Here is an 18664-nt window from a genome sequence, read left to right as displayed (position 1 = left end):
CAATCCTCCTCTTTTTGCTGAGGAAGACTGGCCCTGAGCTAACATTCCTGCCCATCTTCCTCTACTTTATATGTGGGACACCTGCCACAGCATGGCTTACCAAGCAGTGCCATGTCTGCACCCAGGATCTGAACGGGCAAACCTTCAGTCGTGGAAGCAGAACATGCGCACTTAACTGCTGCGCCACCTGGCCAGCTCCATGACCTTCAATTTGAAGGCAGTGATTTCTAGGTCAGATGTGTGTCTGGGACACTAGGATGGGGAGAGAATGTGGCGTGGGTAGGCAGGGCTTGATGGCATTGGAATGAAGCTCCAGAAGGGCCAGGCACCCTCCCAGGGTTATGACTGGGCCTGGTGATGGCAGTGATGAAGGGTGTGTTTGCCATTAAGATGTTTAACCATTCTCTCACAAGTCAGAGAACAAGACTGCCTTGTTGCTTCAGCTCAGTCCAGTGCGCTTCAAATTCAGTTCTTAGTAAGGGGCACTCAGGAAACTGTTACGGAGTTTCTCAGTAGGCGACCTCCGCTCAAGCAGCAAGTCTCCCAACCATATTACTGATTCTGAAGATAAAAAAGAGTTTAGCTTTATTTTTGGCAGTTGAATTTGCATTTCATTACAATGATGGACTCGCAATATGCACCTGAGTCTGGCTCTCGTACCACCTACATCAGAATCATCTCGGGGGAGGGGTGTTGAGAAATGTATATTTTCCCCAGTCCCATTCCAGACGTAGGGAATTAGAGGCTCTGGGGTGGGACCTAGGAATCTGCATATTAACATCCTCCAGGGTGAGGCTGAGAATGTGCCTTTTTCAGCCACTTTCTGGGATTGTACGGGGATAGGTATGTCTCATGACCCTCTAAGACCCAAATTCGAGCGAATTTGCTCAGCAGGAGACCCCGAGTTCTTGGAGCCTCAGTTTCTCCCTCTGAAAGCGGCAAGTTCCATCTTCACTTGTTGCTAGACTGCAGGAAGAGGATATTTATAAGGGCAAAGAGCTGGGGAAAAAGCTGCAGCCAGGTTGGAAAAGAGAAACTCTCAGCCCTCCCACCCGGGACCCTTCCAGGTAATCCTACGGCCCGCCTCTCCCCAGCCCGGTGGGCGGCGGCCCCTTTAACAGACCTGACCAATCGCCCACCCATTTCCGCGGCCGCTCCTCGGCGCACGGGTAGGGGCTGGATTGGCCGGGCCTGGCGCGCGGCCTGCCCCACCCCCGTCGCCCTCTGGTTGGCGGCGGCGGCCGCGGGCGCGGGGCGGGTCCGCCGACGGGGCGGGGCGGCCGGTGCCCGGGGGCGGGCGGCTGGACGGCAGCCGGAGCCCGAGCCGGAGCCGGAGCCGGAGCCGGAGCCGCGGCGGCCGCGGAGCACGGGCCCCGGCGCAATACAATGAGGCAGCCAGCGGATCCGGGGTGAGCGCGCCCGGCGCCGGGCGGGGCGGTAGGGGGAACGCCTGCGGAGAAGGCCCGGGCTAGGGGCCCGACCCCTCGGGTCCCGGGGACGGCGGCCGTTGGCGCGGCGGAGCGCGGGGTCCGGCTCCCAGGGCCCCGCCCCGCTGTCACAGCCTGGGTGTTGACTGGACGCCCCCTCGCGACACCCCGGGCCAGCCCTTCTTTCGTGAGGCCGTGTCGGGGCGGTCTGGGCTTGACCCCGGCCCGAGGTGCCCGCCGGCGCGTCCCCTCCCCACCTGCGGTCCGCGGGCTCGGGGCTTGGGGCTCGGCCCTCGGCCCGGGCAGGGAGGACCGTCCACACGCCAACTAGGGGAAAACAGCTCGTAATTCCATGAATGGGGCCCCGGGTTTCTCCCGCCCCCCTCGCGCACGTCTCGAAAGGCTCGCAAGTCGGGAACCGCAGTTACTTTTACGCGGATCTGTCAGAGGCGGTCTGCGCCTCGGGTTGTTTGTCTCCAACTCCTGGAAATCGCGGCGGCCATGGGGTGGTTTGCGTGTCTTAGGGGGCGACGGCGTGCCGAAACCTGGGGATCGGGAGGTTTTCAAGTGACATTAGGCTAAGGCCTAACGCCAGGTGCCCTGCCGGGAGCGCGGGTGTGATGGTGGAGTGTGTGGCTGCTGGTGAGCACACGAATGTGGGACCGGGAGAAGGTACGAACAGCTGATTTCAGTTGCCCTGCACGCAGGGCTGACGTGGGAGTTGGGGGGTTTCCCCCTTTGGAAAATGATTTTTGGAAAACAGCCCCCGAGTCATGGTTAAACTACTGTTATGGTTGCAGGGCATCAAATGTAAGGGCAAAGTCTGTTTCCGTTCTCGTTCTTTCTCCAAAGCTAAGAAGTACTTTGTCACTACGTTTTACAGACACTGCACAGGGAGGACGTACTTTTTTAGAGCTGCGGGAAAAGTGTGGGTCCCTTGAAGGCAGGAGTGGTGCCATATTCATGTTGGAAGTCCTAGGTCTTAACGCCATGGCTGCTCTGCACGAGAACTGAAAGGAACAGACTTGGCATGTTTTGATGATTTCATCAAAAGATTTAAAGGAGTCCTTTCAGGAACCAGATATAAACTGGAAGGGAAACAACGAATGCCTTTTTATGGAAACCAATAAGGAGAAACAGAGGGGCAAATGGTCCTTGAACTCAGGAATATGGAATGTTTGAGGAGTCCAGTTTTGTGGGTTCAGAGCCCGATGACACAGTGAATCTTATCGCACAGGAGGTATTGGAAGAGCAAAACCACCATTTCTGTTAGCTCTTTTTACCCAACCCTTAAACTATTTCAGTATTCTTTCAAATTCTTCCAAAAGTTTGTAGTTGGTTTAAACTTATGGAAAACAGGTGAGCCTCCTGAGGCGATGGGGATAGAGTGGGATTTTTTGCCATCTAGTTCTTTATTGCACACGGGCCTCTCAGAGAGTTGAGTGAAGGCTTGAAGGGAGAGTGTGGGGGTGCTCTGGGTGAACTCAGCTTGCCTGCCCGTCTACCTCCAGGAAAAGGTGCTGTGCCTGAGAGGAAGGAGATTAACAAACTGATTCAGATCTGAAGATGCTGGTAAGTGAGACAGCTGACCAGTAACCCAAGGGCTGGGACAGACAAGAAGGAAGAGAATGTGCAGGAGTTTGGCTGGGTTGAGTGTACTGGGCCTTGTTGGAGGTTTGAAAAGCGAGTAGAATGTTACCGTGCGAGAGGATTGGAGACGTAGCATATACCAAGCGTATTGTTTGTTATTAGAGATTATTTTTTACTTTTTATTTTTTTGAGGAAGATTAGCCCTGAGCTAACTACTGCCAGTCTTCCTCTTTTTGCTGAGGAAGCCTGACCCTGAGCTAACATCTGTGCCCATCTTCCTTTCCTTTGTACGTGGGACGCCTACCACAGCATGGCGTGCCAAGCGGTGCCATGTCCGCACCTGGGATCCAAACCGGAGAACCCTGGGCCACCGAAGTGGAACGTGTGCACTCAACCGCTGTGCCACCGGGCCTCCCTGAGATTCTGTTTTTAGAATGCTTCTGGAGAAGAAGCAGGAAAGATTAGGCCTTTTAGGTAGAATAAATATATAGGATGTTTTGGAGTTTTGGTCAAAAAGAAATTACACATAATCCAAAAATATTAATTTGACGAATTGTCATTGAGAGTCAGCCATGTGCCAGAAACTGCATACCATTATGGGTACCAAGGAGGAAAAAAACAGATCGAAAGTTTGAATGACTTATTTTGCCTTCCTTCAAGTCAAAAACTCTCATCTTCTGAGGATTTTCTGAAGCTCTTGAGGAAAGAAAGGGAGAAATGCATGGAATATTACTTAATATAAGAATGAAACAGAGCAACCAGGAAATTCTTATGATTTTGGTTTTTTTTTGAGGATGATTAGCCTTGAACTAACATCTCCTGCCAATCCTCTTTTTGCTGAGGAAGACTGGCCCTGAACTAACATCTGTGCCCATCTTCCTCCACTTCACATATGGGATGCCTGCCACAGCATGGCTCTGCAAGCAGTGTGTAGGTCCGCACCTGGGATCTAAACTGGCAAACCCCAGGCCGCCAAAGTGGAATGTGCATACTTAACTGCTGCCTCACTGGGCTAGCCCCACAACCAGGAAATTCTTAACCCTGTAGGTCATTTCTGGTATCAAACTGCATCTTCACAGACTGGTTTTGTGTGTCAGGTTTGGTATAAAACTATCTTCGTCCTCATATCTGTTCATCTTTTTTTTTTTAAAGATTTTATTTTTCCTTTTTCTCCCAAGCCTCCCAGTACATAGTTGTATATTTTTAGTTGTGAGTCCTTCTGGTTGTGGCATGAGGGACGCCACCTCAGTGTGGCCTGATGAGCGGTGCCATGTCCGTGCTCAGGATCCGAACCAGCGAAACCCTGGGCTGCCGAAGCAGAACGCGGGAACTTAAAAACTCGGCCATGGGGCCAGTTCCCTGTTCATCAGTATCTTTTGATGGACTTAAGTTCCTCTTCTTTCTTTTTTTCCCCTTATCAATTCATTTATTCAGAAGTTTGGGAATTCATTAAACAAACACTCTTCCTGTCCTCCAGGTGCTTCCAGTTCATTTTCTTTGCCTGAGTATCCCTCAGGGTCTGCTCTCTCCTGTCTGATCCTTATTCTCTCCTGAGGGTCCCCATTGGGAATTGTTGAGGTCACAGGGAGTGTTTGTTTTTTGATTCTGTCCTAGAGCAGAAGGCAGGTAGTATAGAAAAGAGAGTTGACTTCCAACTGTGCCATGTACTGCTTTCTCCTTTTGTGTGTGTATCCTCCGCAGTCTGTGAGCAGCTCTAGTCTATGGGAGCTAGATGGTGGTGGTAGCCTCATTTTATAGAAGAGGAAACTAAGGCTCAGATAATTCATGCTCAGGGTGATAAGTTGGTTAGATGACGGAGCAAGAATTTCAATCTAGGACTCTCCGATTCCAAAACATGCTTTTTCCATTGTACTGTGTTGCTTTTCTCAAAAAGAGGAAAGGCAATTTATTAGAGATAGTCTTGCACAGTGCCTTCTTTGGACGTGTGAAAGGTCACGTTCAGAGATATTCAGAGAATTGCTACAGTTAATATGCTCCAGGTGGAGCAAGAATTAGCACCCCATGTCCTGCCTCTCTGCCTGGTGCATTTTTGGGTAATTCACGTGGCTGTCGGGAAATTTAAGTTTACTGCTGTGAAAAGGTGTCCAGACTTACCAAGTCTATATCCCAGGGCTTTCACTTACGAGCTCTATGACCTTGGCAAATTATTTTTTCTCTCTATACCTCAGTTTCTTTATCCATAAAATGGGACACATTTCAACAATGCTGATAGTACAATTTGTCTCATCTTAACATTTCTAGAAAAAAAGTATAATCTATGGGGGCATACAGTTGTAGTTGGCAGTGACTTCCTTTTTTTGTGCATAAAATAAAGGGATGTTTTCCAGTCAGTGGGGTCTTAGATTAGGTGAACTATGGTAATACATTCTTTATAGATAGTTGTGAGGATTGCATGAGTCACTATGTGCCTAGCACATAGTGAGCACCCAGTAACAGTTGATGCTGTCAAATGACAGAATATATGGTTAACTGGTCGGTGGCTATAGGGTAAAGCTGGGGAGCATCTGATAAGATTTGCTACTTGGAGCCCAGGCAGTAATCCATGATCTGTGCGCAGGAGCAACATTTTCTAATTTGTCTGGAGCTCTGTCCTTTGGCTGACTCTTGTCCCTGTGAGAAGCATTAACTTCAGGAGCTAACGAGCCATGGATAGACAGCTCCCTTTGTCCTGCCTGTTCATTAAGTCTTAGTTAACTTTAAATCCCAAGTTAAAAATAAATATCATTATAAGAAGATTGGAAACCCGTGCTGAAGTGAATACTCTTACATGTGAATTTTAAAGCACTTCAAGGTTATATACAAGATTCTGTGTTGCCCCTTTCCAAACTGCTTATGATGCTTATTGCATGAAATATCTGTGAGACACCATTAATCAGAGGGATGCTAGGAGGTCATGAAAGTACAGAAGCCCATTACTAGCAATGGGTGAGGCAGAGAGAGCACTGCAGTTGGCGTCAAGAGGCTTGCTTCCAGTCCTGGGAGTTTCACCTGTTATCCTGTTTATCCTGGGGGTTTATTCTGTTATTATGTTTATTGTTGGGCACATGATTTCACCACTCTGGGCCTTGAGGATCTCTTTTCCAAAATAAAGACCTGATTTCTTAGTCTCCTCCCTCCACTCCTTCCATCACAGTGTCATAGATTATGTGAGTTTATGAATTGAAGGATCTGAGAAGTTAAATGATTGAAAGGAAATGACTTCATTCAGGACTCCTGAAGTCTCTCTTGGGTGTTTGTGATAGTGCTTTGTAAAGCAGAAAACAACAGGCAGGTGATAACAATATGAGTAACTGTTATTTGTGGAAAATTGCTGTGTGCCAGGCACTGTAGCTACTTTTAAACCTCACATCGCCCTATGAGTAGTAGATACTGTTATCAATCTTATTTTAAGATAAAGGAACTGAAGTTCGGAGAAGTAACTTGTCCAGGATCACACAGCAAGGACAAGGGCTTATTGGGACTAGAACTCAGGCTTATGTTGTTCCCCAGTATGAGTTCTCTGGTTGTTCCAGGTGGACCCTTTCTCATATTGGAATCCTCTCAAACCCTGCACCCTGGAAGCTTTCCCAGTTTAAGAAGTAAGATTCCCTCTGCTTTGAGATCATAAACGTCTAGTCTTTTATTGTGTACTGACACCTGTTTAAATTCTGAGTTCTTGTTCAAGACATCTGCTGTATGTTGGGAGAACTTTGTTAAACCTAAAGAAGAACCCCTATGGAAGTTGCGGAAGACTTCATTAAGTCCCTGAAATGGAAGATTTTTCTTTGGTTAACAGAAGCCATAGGCGAGGTCACTGTGAGCATAAGTGGGATTGTTGAGAGAAGAATAACCTTTCCATGTGGAAGCTGGTGGGATGGGAAACATGGGTGGGCTTTGAAACAGCCAGGGGACCTTTGTCTGTTGGGTTTGCCTGGATATTGGTTCAAGGGCTTTCTGCTAATAAGATTATTGGAAGTACTTGAGTGCCTCCCCAGCTTATCCTAACAGTTGAGAACAGCACTGGGCAAGAGGAGTGTTCTTCAGTCATAAGCTTATTTAGGATTTGAGATTTAAACCCAAGCCTTGGATTGCTCCTGCAGATAACCTTTTAGAATCACAATATGCCTTTTATAAGTTTCATTTCTCTTTGGTTTCTTAAAGCTGATGTAAGCTGGCCTGTTCTCTTATTCAATTTTAAGTCCTTTCTTACATCTAATGTTGTCTTTTAAGCAGTGTTCCTAAAGGTGGTTACGTTTGTCATTTAGTGCTTAAAATAGAGAATTTAAAAAAGTTTCCAATGAAAGGACTGACTGGACATTGATTATCAGTCATTCAAGTGTTTGAGCGTCTACTGAGCCATCTATTGTGCTTGGCATTGGAAATCCATTGGGGAGCAAAATAGATGTGGTCCCTGTTGGTACATAGCACATTATCTAGTCTAGACAATAAACAAGTCAACAGATTTACGCATGTTATATATTAAGTTGGGATAAATGTGAAATCGTCCATTGAAGGAAGAGAACAGAGCACTGAGAAGGAATAAAGGGAGGGAGCCAGCAACTGGGTATGTTGGGAAGAGCGTGTCAAGAGAGGGAGCAACATGTGGAAAGTGTGGCTGCAGCAAGGAGGGGTGAAGATGGGAAAGGCTGGCATGTCACGGAGAGATCAGTGCAGTGTAGAGGTGAAGAGCCAGGGCTCAGGAGCCACACACTGCTTGAGGGGCCTTAGGAATTTCTTAACTTCTCGGTGCCTCAGTTTCCCACCTCCAGGTGGCTGTGAGGACTGCTTGTGCTAATGTCAGGAACGTCCTGAGACAGTGCCTGGCATGTACAGGAAGGGCTGTGGGTAGGGGTTTGCTGACTCTCGTGCCGTGGGGAACTTGACCTGGAGTGGATGAGCTTCTGTTCTTGGTCAACATTTTGCACCATTCCGTGTGTAAAGTAACCTTAGGGCTGAAGGTAATCCTGGGATGGCGAATATGCGTGTCCACTGGAGGCATTCTGAGGTAGCTTGGTGTTGGATGGTCTGTAGTGTGCTAACCATTTAGCACTTGGACCTGGGGCGCACTTGCCTTGTTGCCTTGGCCCTACCTGTGGGAGCCTCTGCCGTGGGTGCACTGCTCCGCTTGAAGCAGGGGTGGACTGGAAGCACTTGTTCCTCTGCTCCTTCCTGCAGTTGTCTGCTTTAGTGTCTTGATATGGGAGGTCGATTTTTAGCTTTTTTTCTGATAAGAGGAGGCAGAGGCCAGTGGCCTTATTACCAGGTGATCAAACATGACCGCTCGGAGCTGCTGTGTGCAGTACCTGCCTGAACCCCAGTGCCGACGAGATTTGCTGTGGTGCTTTCTCATCCAGAGAAAGAGCCACACCCTGGGATCGAATAGGGGGAGAACTTCATAAAAGGAGTCACTGGCTTTGGTTCTTTGGCCTGGCTTGGGATGTTCAGTAAAATACTATGAACCTTAGGGGCTGGCCTGGTGGCGCAGCGGTTAAGTTTGCATGTTCCACTTCAGCAGCCCGGGGTTCGCCAGTTCGGATCCCGGGTGTGGACATGGCACCTCTTGGCAAGCCATGCTGTGATAGGCATCCCACATATAGAAGCAGAGGAAGATGGGCACGGATGTTAGCTCAGGGCCAGTCTTCCTCAGCAAAAAGAGGAGGATTGGCCACAGATGTTAGCTCAGGGCTAATCTTCCTCAAAAAAAAAAAAAAAAGAACTGAGTAAATAAGGCCAAGATTTTAGTGGTTCAAAGACTTGGACAGGTTAGATTTGATGCCCTGTTGTCTCTTGGGGCTGAGGATCTTATGAAATGAGGAGTGAATCTCCCAGTGGAAAGTGCTTGTGCTGCTTGTTGCAGTGTGGATTGTCTCTAAAAGGTAGAGACGAGTCTGTTAAGTGACTCATATGAAGGTTTCAGCAAGTAGGATGACCCCAGTCTTGGGAGTTGTGTTTGCTTCAGGGGGATACAGAGGCTCAGAAGAGACATGACAAGGGCCTGGGCTGTCTTGGTCACCTCTTTGTCCCCACCATATAGTAGATGCTTGATATATATGTCTCAAAAATGGATGACAGTTTTCAGGAATAGTTTTAAGAGCAAATGAGGAGAATGGCTTTAATTTATCTGGAAATTATGAAAAATAGGTGCCAAGGGAAGTGTAATACCAGTGACCTGCAGAGTATGCACAGCCAGGGTTTTCTGCCAGAGGTAGTTGACATTTCTCTTCACTGCAGATGCAAGCTGGCTTTCATCTAGTCCTTTACCAAGTGCTGTTGGCTTTTATCTGCAAGCATCTCTTGAATGGTCTCTTTCCTAATTCACTGCCACCACTCTAGTCCAAATGACCATCTTTTTGCTTGGAACACAGCAGTCACAGCCTCACTGCTCTCCCCAAAGCTGCTTCTACTCCTTTCTAATCTATTCACCCCAGTGCAATCAGAGTGGTTTAAAAAATTCCTAACATGATTACGTGATGTCCTTGCTCAAAACCCTGTGAGGGCTTCTTGTTGCTCCTAGGATAAGATGCATTTCTGAACCTGTTCTGAAAAGTGCTGTGTGCTCTCGCCCCTCCTTTCTTCTGCTTCAGCCTGGGCCCATGCCTTTCTCTTCCTGGTTTATTATCTTCCAGGCACCTTTCTTTTCCCAGCTGAAAGGGAGCTGGGCCTTTCAGGAGGTGAACCACCTGCTCCCTCTTCAGGAAACAGCTCTGCCCCCTCACCTCACCCCTTTTTTCTCTTCTCCTTTATAGCACTTCTCACTGTTTTCTTATGACATATTCTTTAGTGGACATCTGCTTTTCCCCTTCCTCCAGGAGGGCAGAGACCTTGTCAGATTTTCTCACCGTTGTATACCCAGTACCTAGCACAGTATCTGACCCATCGCATGAGCTTCTCAAATGTTTGTTGAGTGGTGAATGAACGCAAGCACGTAGAAAACAACAGGAAACTTGAGGGATGCTTTTTAGAACTTGGGTTTATTGGAGGGATTGAATAGTTTTGAGAGTAGAATAAGCCAGGAAGGGAAATAGAGGGGGGGAAAAAAGAGTCCTTGGGGAAGCCATCGTTGGAGCTGTCCAGCGGGTAGCGAGCTGGCTTACAAAAGAAGCATGGTCTATGCCCTTGACCCAGACTTGAAAAGCATTTGGCTGCCGAGTTGCAAGGGTGGCCCTCTTGTCTAGACGGGCTTCCTGTTCCAGCCTCAGGAGGCAACACTCTCTCACTGAGTATGTCATCAATAGCGTGGTGCTCCAATTTGAGACCTCAAGGTTAGAGTCTTCCATATGCAGCCCGCAGTCAGGGATGTAGTAGTCTTCCTGTCTTTCTAGAGGTGGGGATGCTGCCCTGCTCATATTTGTATCTCTTTCCTTCCTCTTACCTACTGCCCTTACTCCCATCAGCAAACCGGAGTACTCTACCTGGGGGGGTGTTCGGCAGGTATTTGTCAAGACCCACTAGTACTACTCAAAAATGATGCCAACTGCGCCCTAAGGAGGGCTCTAGACAGCAGTAGGAGGGAATTCTGGTTGCATCTTGAGGGGAGAAGAGGCTTCTTGCTGTTGGGAGGTTCCCTGTCAGGAGAACAGAGGCAGCTTTGTTTGGACCTGACCCAGCAGATGGGGGAGACTTGCTCTCTTCCTGAGACCGACTTCAGGTGAGGGGAGGAGCGTGTCAGTGCTGCACCTGTCATGTGGGTGGGATTCATAGGAGACACCTGGATCTTCACTGGGAACTTTGAAGTTCTAAATAGCAAATGAGGGGCCGGCCCGGTGGCGCAACGGTTAAGTTCGGACGTTCAGCTTCTCGGCAGCCCGGGGTTCGCTGGTTCCGATCCCTGGTGCGGACATGGCACCACTTGGCATGCTATGCTGTGGTAGGCGTCCCACATATAAAGTAGAGGAAGATGGCCACGATGTTAGCTCAGGGCCAGGCTTCCTCAGCAAAAAGGGGAGGACTGGCAGTAGTTAGCTCAGGGCTAATCTTCCTCAAAAATAAATAAATAAATAAATAGCAAATGAAAGGACTTGAGGTGGATATGGTGGTTAAGGTTCTTCTACAACTTCTGTGATTGTGATTCTGAAAGAGAAAACTGATGTGGGGTGTCACTAGCCGGTTTCCTAGGTAATATTTTTTTTTATTGTTTTTTGGAAGGAAGGGAGTGGTTCCCTAGACCAGGGCTTCTGATAACCAACGGGGAGGTATTTCATGAAAACCAGAATGATGTGTTTTCTGGGGACTTGCAAGTCTGATTAAGAAGGCTTTAAACTGAATATTAAGGAGACAGAAGAGAAAAGTATACAGGAAAATTGCAGAGTCAGATAATGTAGAGACCTGTGTGACTTAGCAGCTGTGTAGGCACTGTAGTGGTGCCCAGGAACTCTTAAGTGGAAAGTAGCACCAAAGCTGGTTGAGAACACCCCTGAGGGAGGGGCTCAGGGATCTGTAAACTCATGCCTGAGGGTGAGCAGCTAAGGCCTCCATGCACTAGAAACCTTAACAGCATAGCCAGGTAAATATGATCTGGTGGTAGGTCAGATTGGAAGAGAGCAAAATTGTATGGACATGCCTGGCGCAGAAAGAAAACCCTGTGAGAGATTCCCTCTTTGTGCCTTGATCATGGACAGCTGATGGAAAACATTTCAATTATGATGGAAAGAGCAGGGGCAGGTTATGTCATTGTGAGACTGCTGGACTGAGGGAGCAATGATTTTTTTTCCATAGACAGATTTTAAGACGGGCCCCCTGGCTTGTGTAATAGACCAAGCAGATGTTTATATAAGGTGAATTCTATTAAAAGTGGACTATATGGTAGATTTTAACCCTACCTTGCTGATAATTTTGCCTCTCAAAGCAGGTAGAGAGAAAAGTGTGTGTGTGTGCATGCGTGTGTGTGTTGGAGTGGTGGGTGCTGCTTGGACCTAATGATAACAAATAATTAAAAGCCGGTTGACAGTGTGGATGGGGTAAAGCCATCCAGAGGGCAAGAGAGCCTGTGACTGCAGCCCAGAAATAATCACAGAGCTCGGGGTTAGTCAGGCTGGCTCCACAGCACCTGCTCTTAACCATGACAGTCATTGGGTTGAGCATCTCCTACCTATTTTGTTGTTTCCTTTGATAAAAGTGCTCCTCACCTAAGCTGGAACAGGAGCCATCTTGGTTTTCTCAATGTCCAGATGCCTGTCACCAGTGACCTCTTGAACATTAGCCCACAGTGGTGACTAAAATTTGATGCGGCTCCTCGGTTTCCCATCCTGCTTACTCCCTACAGAGTGAAGAGCAGAAACTCCGGTACCTGTACTAGGAAATCTGAGGGGCGCTGTCCTCAGGGAAAATGGAGCTGCTTGCCCTGGCTAGGTTCAGAGGCAGAATTGAAGTGGAAAATAAGAGTAGGAGAAAACCCATGGGAAAGGAGCTGCTTTTGTTTTAATTTCCCAGGGTAGGCTCATGTCTGTGGGGGATATGATGAGTGGTATTCGATCCTGATGGGGTAGCTTAATAGTAAAGCAGGAACATTAATTTTTTTTTAAGGCTAAAGCTCCCAACAGAAATGACTATTGATCATGCTCTGAGCCAAGACCAAACTCATTTGGTCAGCCTAGCTTTTGTCTTAAGGCTTGACTGTGATCGAGAGCGGTGTTGTCAGAGGCGTAATAGCCTGAAGTGAATTTGTTTCATGAGGTCTGATTTGTGGTATGAAAATCTTATAGAAGGAAAAAACATATCTTCAGTTTCTGAATTAGTGATAGAGTTGTTTTGGCAGCAAAGGTAGCAAGCATAGGGCCCAGAATTTTCTGGGGCGATTGATCAAGAGATCCTTCCAACTATATGAATTTATAATGCTGGAGTGTTGATCTCAAAAAATAAAATGTAAAAACATGTTTAAAATATGTGTATATATTTTTGACCCACAGCTTAGAGGAAGTCTTCCAGAAATTACAGCTTTAACTATTTCTAAAACCTCGCTCTATGGCGGCCTGATAAGAATTGTAGTGATTTTGTGTTGTGTGTCAGAGTTGACCCATTAACTTCAATTTCCTCTCCCAGAAGCACTCTCCTGCTCCTCCTGGGCTCCCTCCCACTGTGCCACAGTGGGGTACCCAAACCTCATCCACCATTGTGCTGAGTAAGGACAGAACTGGTGGGCACTGTATTGGTTAATGTTGAGTGAGATGGGTGCTCAAGCTAAGGAAAAAAGGTGAATTTTTGCCACGTTTTTCTATTTTAGGAGTTCGTTTATACAGGTGCCCAAATTGGTATTTGAAGTGGGAATGAGAGGTTATCGGTTTTCTGTTTTTGCAACAGTCAGGCAGGAGCGGGTACCTGGTTTAGCCCTGTCAGTTCTTATTCTTGCCTGACGTTGTAGGGTGTGCATCAGTATCTTTCAAAAGTGTGATGCTTTTGTTAAGGGAGGGAGTCTCCCTTGTTAAGGGACACAAGCAGGAACCCCGGAAACTGGCTTCCGAACCCCTCATCCGACCACTGTGATGATTTCAAGCCAAATTCTTTGAGGCTTGAGAAAGCACGTATCAAATAGGTTATCCCCACATTGAGTTAATATGGGTTGGTTATCCAGCGATCCCTTGAGCATTCAGCAGATGATGCTGCTCAGAAGACAGTAGCTGTGCCTGGGGACTGTCACTGGGCAGGTCCAGACTCTTGTAGTGAAAGTCACTCTTCTGTGAATTTCTTAAGTGGAGTCCTTACCCACTTTGCCATTCCTTTTAAAGAAGGCTCTGTGAAGAATCTTAAAGCAAGTATTCTAACCCCTTGAATAACATTAGACATCATACATTCTTTTTTTTTTAAAAGATTTTATTTTTTCCTTTTTCTCCCCAAAGCCCCCCTGTACATAGTTGTATATTCTTCGTTGTGGGTCCTTCTAGTTGTGGCATGTGGGACGCCGCCTCAGCGTGGCCTGATGAGCAGTGCCATGTACGCGCCCAGGGTTCGAACCAACGAAACACTGGGCCGCCTGGAGCGGAGGGCACGAACCTAACCGCTCGGCCACGGGGCCAGACCCTAGACATCATACATTCTTAATTATAAAGTGGTTAATTAGATTATTTTCTCCCAGATTAATAGCTTATAAGTCAGCGTGTTAGTTTTTCTTTTCTCTTTCTTTCTTTTTTCTGCGTTATCTCCCCAAATCCCCTGGAACACAGTTGTATATCTAAGTTGCAGGTCCTTATAGTCGTGGTGTGTGAGACGCCCCCCGCAACATGGCCTGATGAGCAGTGCCGCGTCCGTGCCCAGGATCCGAATCGGCGAAACGCTGGGCTGTCACAGCGGAGTGGGCGAACTTAACCACTCGGCCACGGGGCCGGCCCCTCTTTCTTTCTTTTTTAACTTGGGTAAGCACTTAAGTATGTTTTGGAGTTTTAATTTGTTTTTCAATGTTTTGGTTATTTGTGGAGTCTCTGGAAAGTGACCAGCTATTTTCCCATGAAAGTCTTAGTTCCAGGAGTAAATTACCTGTGAAGCTTTGGGAGGCACTACAAGACTTGTCTTCCTGCTGGGTCTCTTCTGTCCTACCCAGACTCCCAAAAAACAATGCACCCACCATCCAAAGGGGTGTAGATCAGTACTCTACCTCTCTGAATGTAGTGAGTTCTTTAAATCAAGGATTTTTAACCTTGGAGAAGAGGAAGGGAGAAATCTGTGTCGTCCCCTCTCAAATTGAATGTGAAGTCTTGTGGATGTTTGCAAATATGTATTTGGGTGGGGAGGGTGCTTGTGATGTTCATCAGGCTTTCAGAAAGCCCTTGACTGAAAAAACTTAAGGAAGAACTCCAGCACTAAAGTCTTGCACCTCTCATCTAAAAAACTTGAAAGCCCACTTTTTAGAATGGAGGAACTGATTCACGGTAGGAGAGAACCTCGAGCACAGATTGCAGGTTCCCAGCTGGTGGAGTCCATGTGTGCAAGCCTGGCCTCTGTTCACTGGTCATACCTGGTTATCCCTGAACCCCTGAGGTTCTCTTTCCTCACTACTGTCCTCTCTCCCCTCCTCAAATCCTTAAGATATCCTTTGTGGGAGAGCATTGCCAAGTTTATCCTGTACCAGGATATTTTCTCCTTGGTTTCTTTAGTCAGTTTCTTTTGATCGATGCCCTAATTGGCCCCTAAGTTCTCACAGGGCCTCTCTTTTCATTTTTCTTGAGTTTACCTCTTTTATACCACCTTCCCTTCCTCCTCCTCCTTTTCTTTTCTTAATGCATTCTACGTTAATCTGTTTCCTGTCGTTGGCTTTTTTGTTAGGTTTCGTAATTCTTATCTGCAGCCAGAAAGGGGGCCCTGAGGTAGACACAGGACCAGGAGGCTGGTCCTCCTAGCTGTGTGACACTGGATGGTGGATCCTGCCCCTCCCTGGAATGCCTTGGGGTCTCCGCTTACCCCTTCTAGCCTGGAAGTTCAGGGATCTGCTCTTGTAGCCTCTAGCTGGTCAGGAACACACATCTGCCATCACCAGTCGCTAGCTCCCTCTTTTCCTTATGGACCTCATGTGTGTCCTGTAATGGTTTTATAGTCCTTATTCCAATTATGCCAGAGGCAGTAAAGACAAAACTTATTGCTTTTGGAAAGACCATTCTTCCAGGGACAGGCCACCACATAAGAGAGTGCTGGTGACAAATATGCATTATTGCAATAGAACCCTGTTGGCAGAAATTATATTATAGTTACAGATGACCATCTTCTGCCTTTGGTAGTTTAAGCTTCTTCCCCTCTCTGAATTTCTTCCCCAGTGCTCCTTTGTGTGCGTGTGTGTGTGTGTGAGTGTGAGTGTGAGTGTGTGTGAGAGAGAGAGATCTAGCCCTGACAGGGTTTTGGAGGAAGGTCTCCTCTTGTTACTTCTGAGGATTCATTAGCCCTGTGGCAGCACACACCTGTACCTGGAGGTAGGCTTGTGATCTGAGAGGCTCTAGTTAGGAAACCAGATCTCTTAATTGATAGAGCCATCTCATGAGCTAGTAATGCAAGCTGTTGGTAATTACAAAAAACCTACCGTGAAATTCATCTAAAATTAATGAAAAGTCAGCACTGTGGATTTTAAATACAGAGGAAGTTATGGCATTGGCTCTCAGTTATCTGACCGTAGATTTTCTTTTTTTTTTTTTTTAAGAGTTTATTTTTCCTTCTTTTCTCCAAAACCCCCCGGTACATAGTTGTATATATTTTTAGTTGTGGGTCCTTCTAGTTGTGGCATGTGGGATGCTGTCTCACCATAGCCTGACAAGCGGCGCCGTGTCCATGCCCGGGATTTGAACCTGCGAAACCCTAGGCTGCTGAAGCAGAGCGCAGGAGCTTAACTACTCGGCCACGGGGCTGGCCCCTGTTTCTTGCCAGTCTTTAAGCCTTCAGCTGGCTTCACCTTGCTCCCCATTGTGCCTGTGGGCTCTCCTCCCATTCCACTCCAGTTGGTTTACATTCCTCTGACACTGACCCATTTTAATGGGAAGCTACCAAAAAAATGCAGTGCATTCCCAAGTCAGATGTTTGGGGTTATCAATTCTGCTCTTCTCTTCTATGAACACAGAAAAGTGAAAGGTCCAGTGTATTTAAAAGAAAACAATAAAACATGTGGAGAACAAAAACTTGGAAGTGAAAACCAAGTAGATGAGTAGAACATGTATGTTTTTCCTGACTTTTAATTTTTTAAAAGGAGCATTCTTTAATACTTGATTTTGTATGTATGTCAGCATTTGAAGGTCTCTAGATCAGTGCTGATGACATATACTGTGGTAAATGGTTAAGGTATTTTGAGGCTAAAATGGTTTATTACTTTGGTGACATATACTTTATAGGCATACATCCCTTAATTTAATAGGAAGGATCTCTGGTCTATATGTGCTTTTATGTGACTTGCAAAGGAAGTAGCTACTCCATTGAAATAGATTTCAGTTAAGATGATGGTTTTGGGGGGGCTGGCCCTGTGGCCAAGTGGTTAAGTTCTCACGCTCTGCTGCAGGTGGCCCAGTGTTTCGTTGGTTCGAATCCTGGGTGCAGACATGACACTGCTCGTCAAACCACACTGAGGCAGCGTCCCGCATGCCACAACTAGAAGGACCCACAACGAAGAATGTACAACTATGTACTGGGGGGCTTTGGGGAGAAAAAGGAAAAAAATAAAGTCTTTAAAAAAAACAACATGATGGTTTTGCGACATCTCGCAATGGTGCATTTTCTAGACTTTAAGAATTGTCGAATTATGGCAAATAGAGTTAGAAATTATTTTGCAATGTTCTCAGCAGATTGTAATTTCTCCTTCTGTACATCTCGTCATTCTAGAAATAATAGTGTAAAGGTACCTTTTTCTAAAACTATTTTCCAAATACAGTGGTACCTTTTGGTTTAGAAGAAATGGTAGAGGAAGATTGTAATCTGGGAGAGCAAGCAGAAAACTGTCATTTTCAGCCTCTCTTTTATGTACCTTTGGCCACATTTTTGAAGAAAGACCAAAAATTGCCATGTGTGAAAGAATATTGCTAAGTGGGTAGACTTGGAATGGTGAGATTTTCAGAGTAACAAGGTCTGTTTCTTCTGTGGCTTGTAGAAACAAAAGATGTGTGATCACAACTAGTCCAGCATGTAATCTGTAGGATATTTAAATTTGTGTGACAATTACATTTCCATGTTAGAGAAAGCTCATAGAAAGCAAGAGTTTGTCCACACAAAAGTAAATTTTAAAAAATGGGAGAGGTAATGTACATGTATTGATTCTTACAAGATGTTGAAAAAATTTTAAATATCTAGGACACAGCTTGTTGAGGGAGCCAGAGAACAGCGGGAATGGTGACTTAAGGGTTACATTTTGATGTAGAAATGCTCAAAGAAAAAACTTGCCTGGGAGGAAAGTTTCTGTGGAGCTGTGCCCCGCGTTTTGATTGATATGCTGAAGCATTGGAGACTCAACATTAATTTTGATCTTTCTTAGGAAGCTAGATGAAATAATATGTTTCTGAGAAAAAATAGTAACTTACTATAACATGTCAAAACCTTGCAGTGGAAAATGCCAACATCCACGAGGCCAAAGCAAATTCAAGAATCAACATCCTAAGTGCAGACCTCACTCACTTTCTGTCTTTTTTTTCCTGAAGAAGATTCACGCTGAGCTAACATCCGCTGCCAATCTTCTTCTTTTTGTTTGTGAGCCACTGCCACAGCATGGCCACTGACAGACGAGTGGAGTAGTCTGTGCCTGGGAACTGAACCTGGCCCCCTGAAGTGGAGCACACTTAACTTAACCATTAGGCCACTGGGGCTGGCCCAACTGACTTGCTATCTTGATTTCAGGGGCTGTAAGTCCTGGGGTCCAGCAGCTTGCTGTTGGGCACCCCAGAAATGTGAGGAATCTGTACCCACAAACGGAGTATGGCAGCTAGGACTCTGGCTTCTTAGTATTTTTCCTGGGAAAAATGTTTGATCCAAGCAGTTCGCACCTTATTAAACACCTTGCTCACCAGAGGTGGCTCTGGGAAATTTTGGTTTCTTGAAATAACTGAAAGGATAAAGTTCTGCCACCCTTTAAAAGACTGGTATTTTAACTTCTTTTGGGACGTACGCCCCTTTGAGCCTCTGAACACTATGAACTCTCTCCACAGAAAACCCCACGAATACAGAACAAACATACACGTAGAGGTTAAGAATCCTTGATT

General features: G+C 46.5%; 1 protein-coding gene across 1 annotated transcript in view; it reads left to right on the top strand.

The window, feature by feature from the left end:
* The first annotated feature begins 1277 nt into the window (after nucleotides 1-1277).
* The window catches only part of TEX2 (testis expressed 2), a 104054-nt gene continuing 86667 nt past the window's right edge, over nucleotides 1278-18664 (top strand). Inside the window, exon 1 of the mRNA XM_046674762.1 lies at nucleotides 1278-1409. The gene's annotated coding sequence lies outside the window, so the exon portion shown is untranslated. The remainder of the gene's footprint in view (nucleotides 1410-18664) is intronic.

The sequence above is a fragment of the Equus quagga genome, chromosome 11 (genome assembly GCF_021613505.1).
Source record: "Equus quagga isolate Etosha38 chromosome 11, UCLA_HA_Equagga_1.0, whole genome shotgun sequence".
Taxonomy (NCBI): Eukaryota; Metazoa; Chordata; class Mammalia; order Perissodactyla; family Equidae; genus Equus; species Equus quagga.
This window is presented reverse-complemented; position numbering and strand designations above follow the sequence as displayed.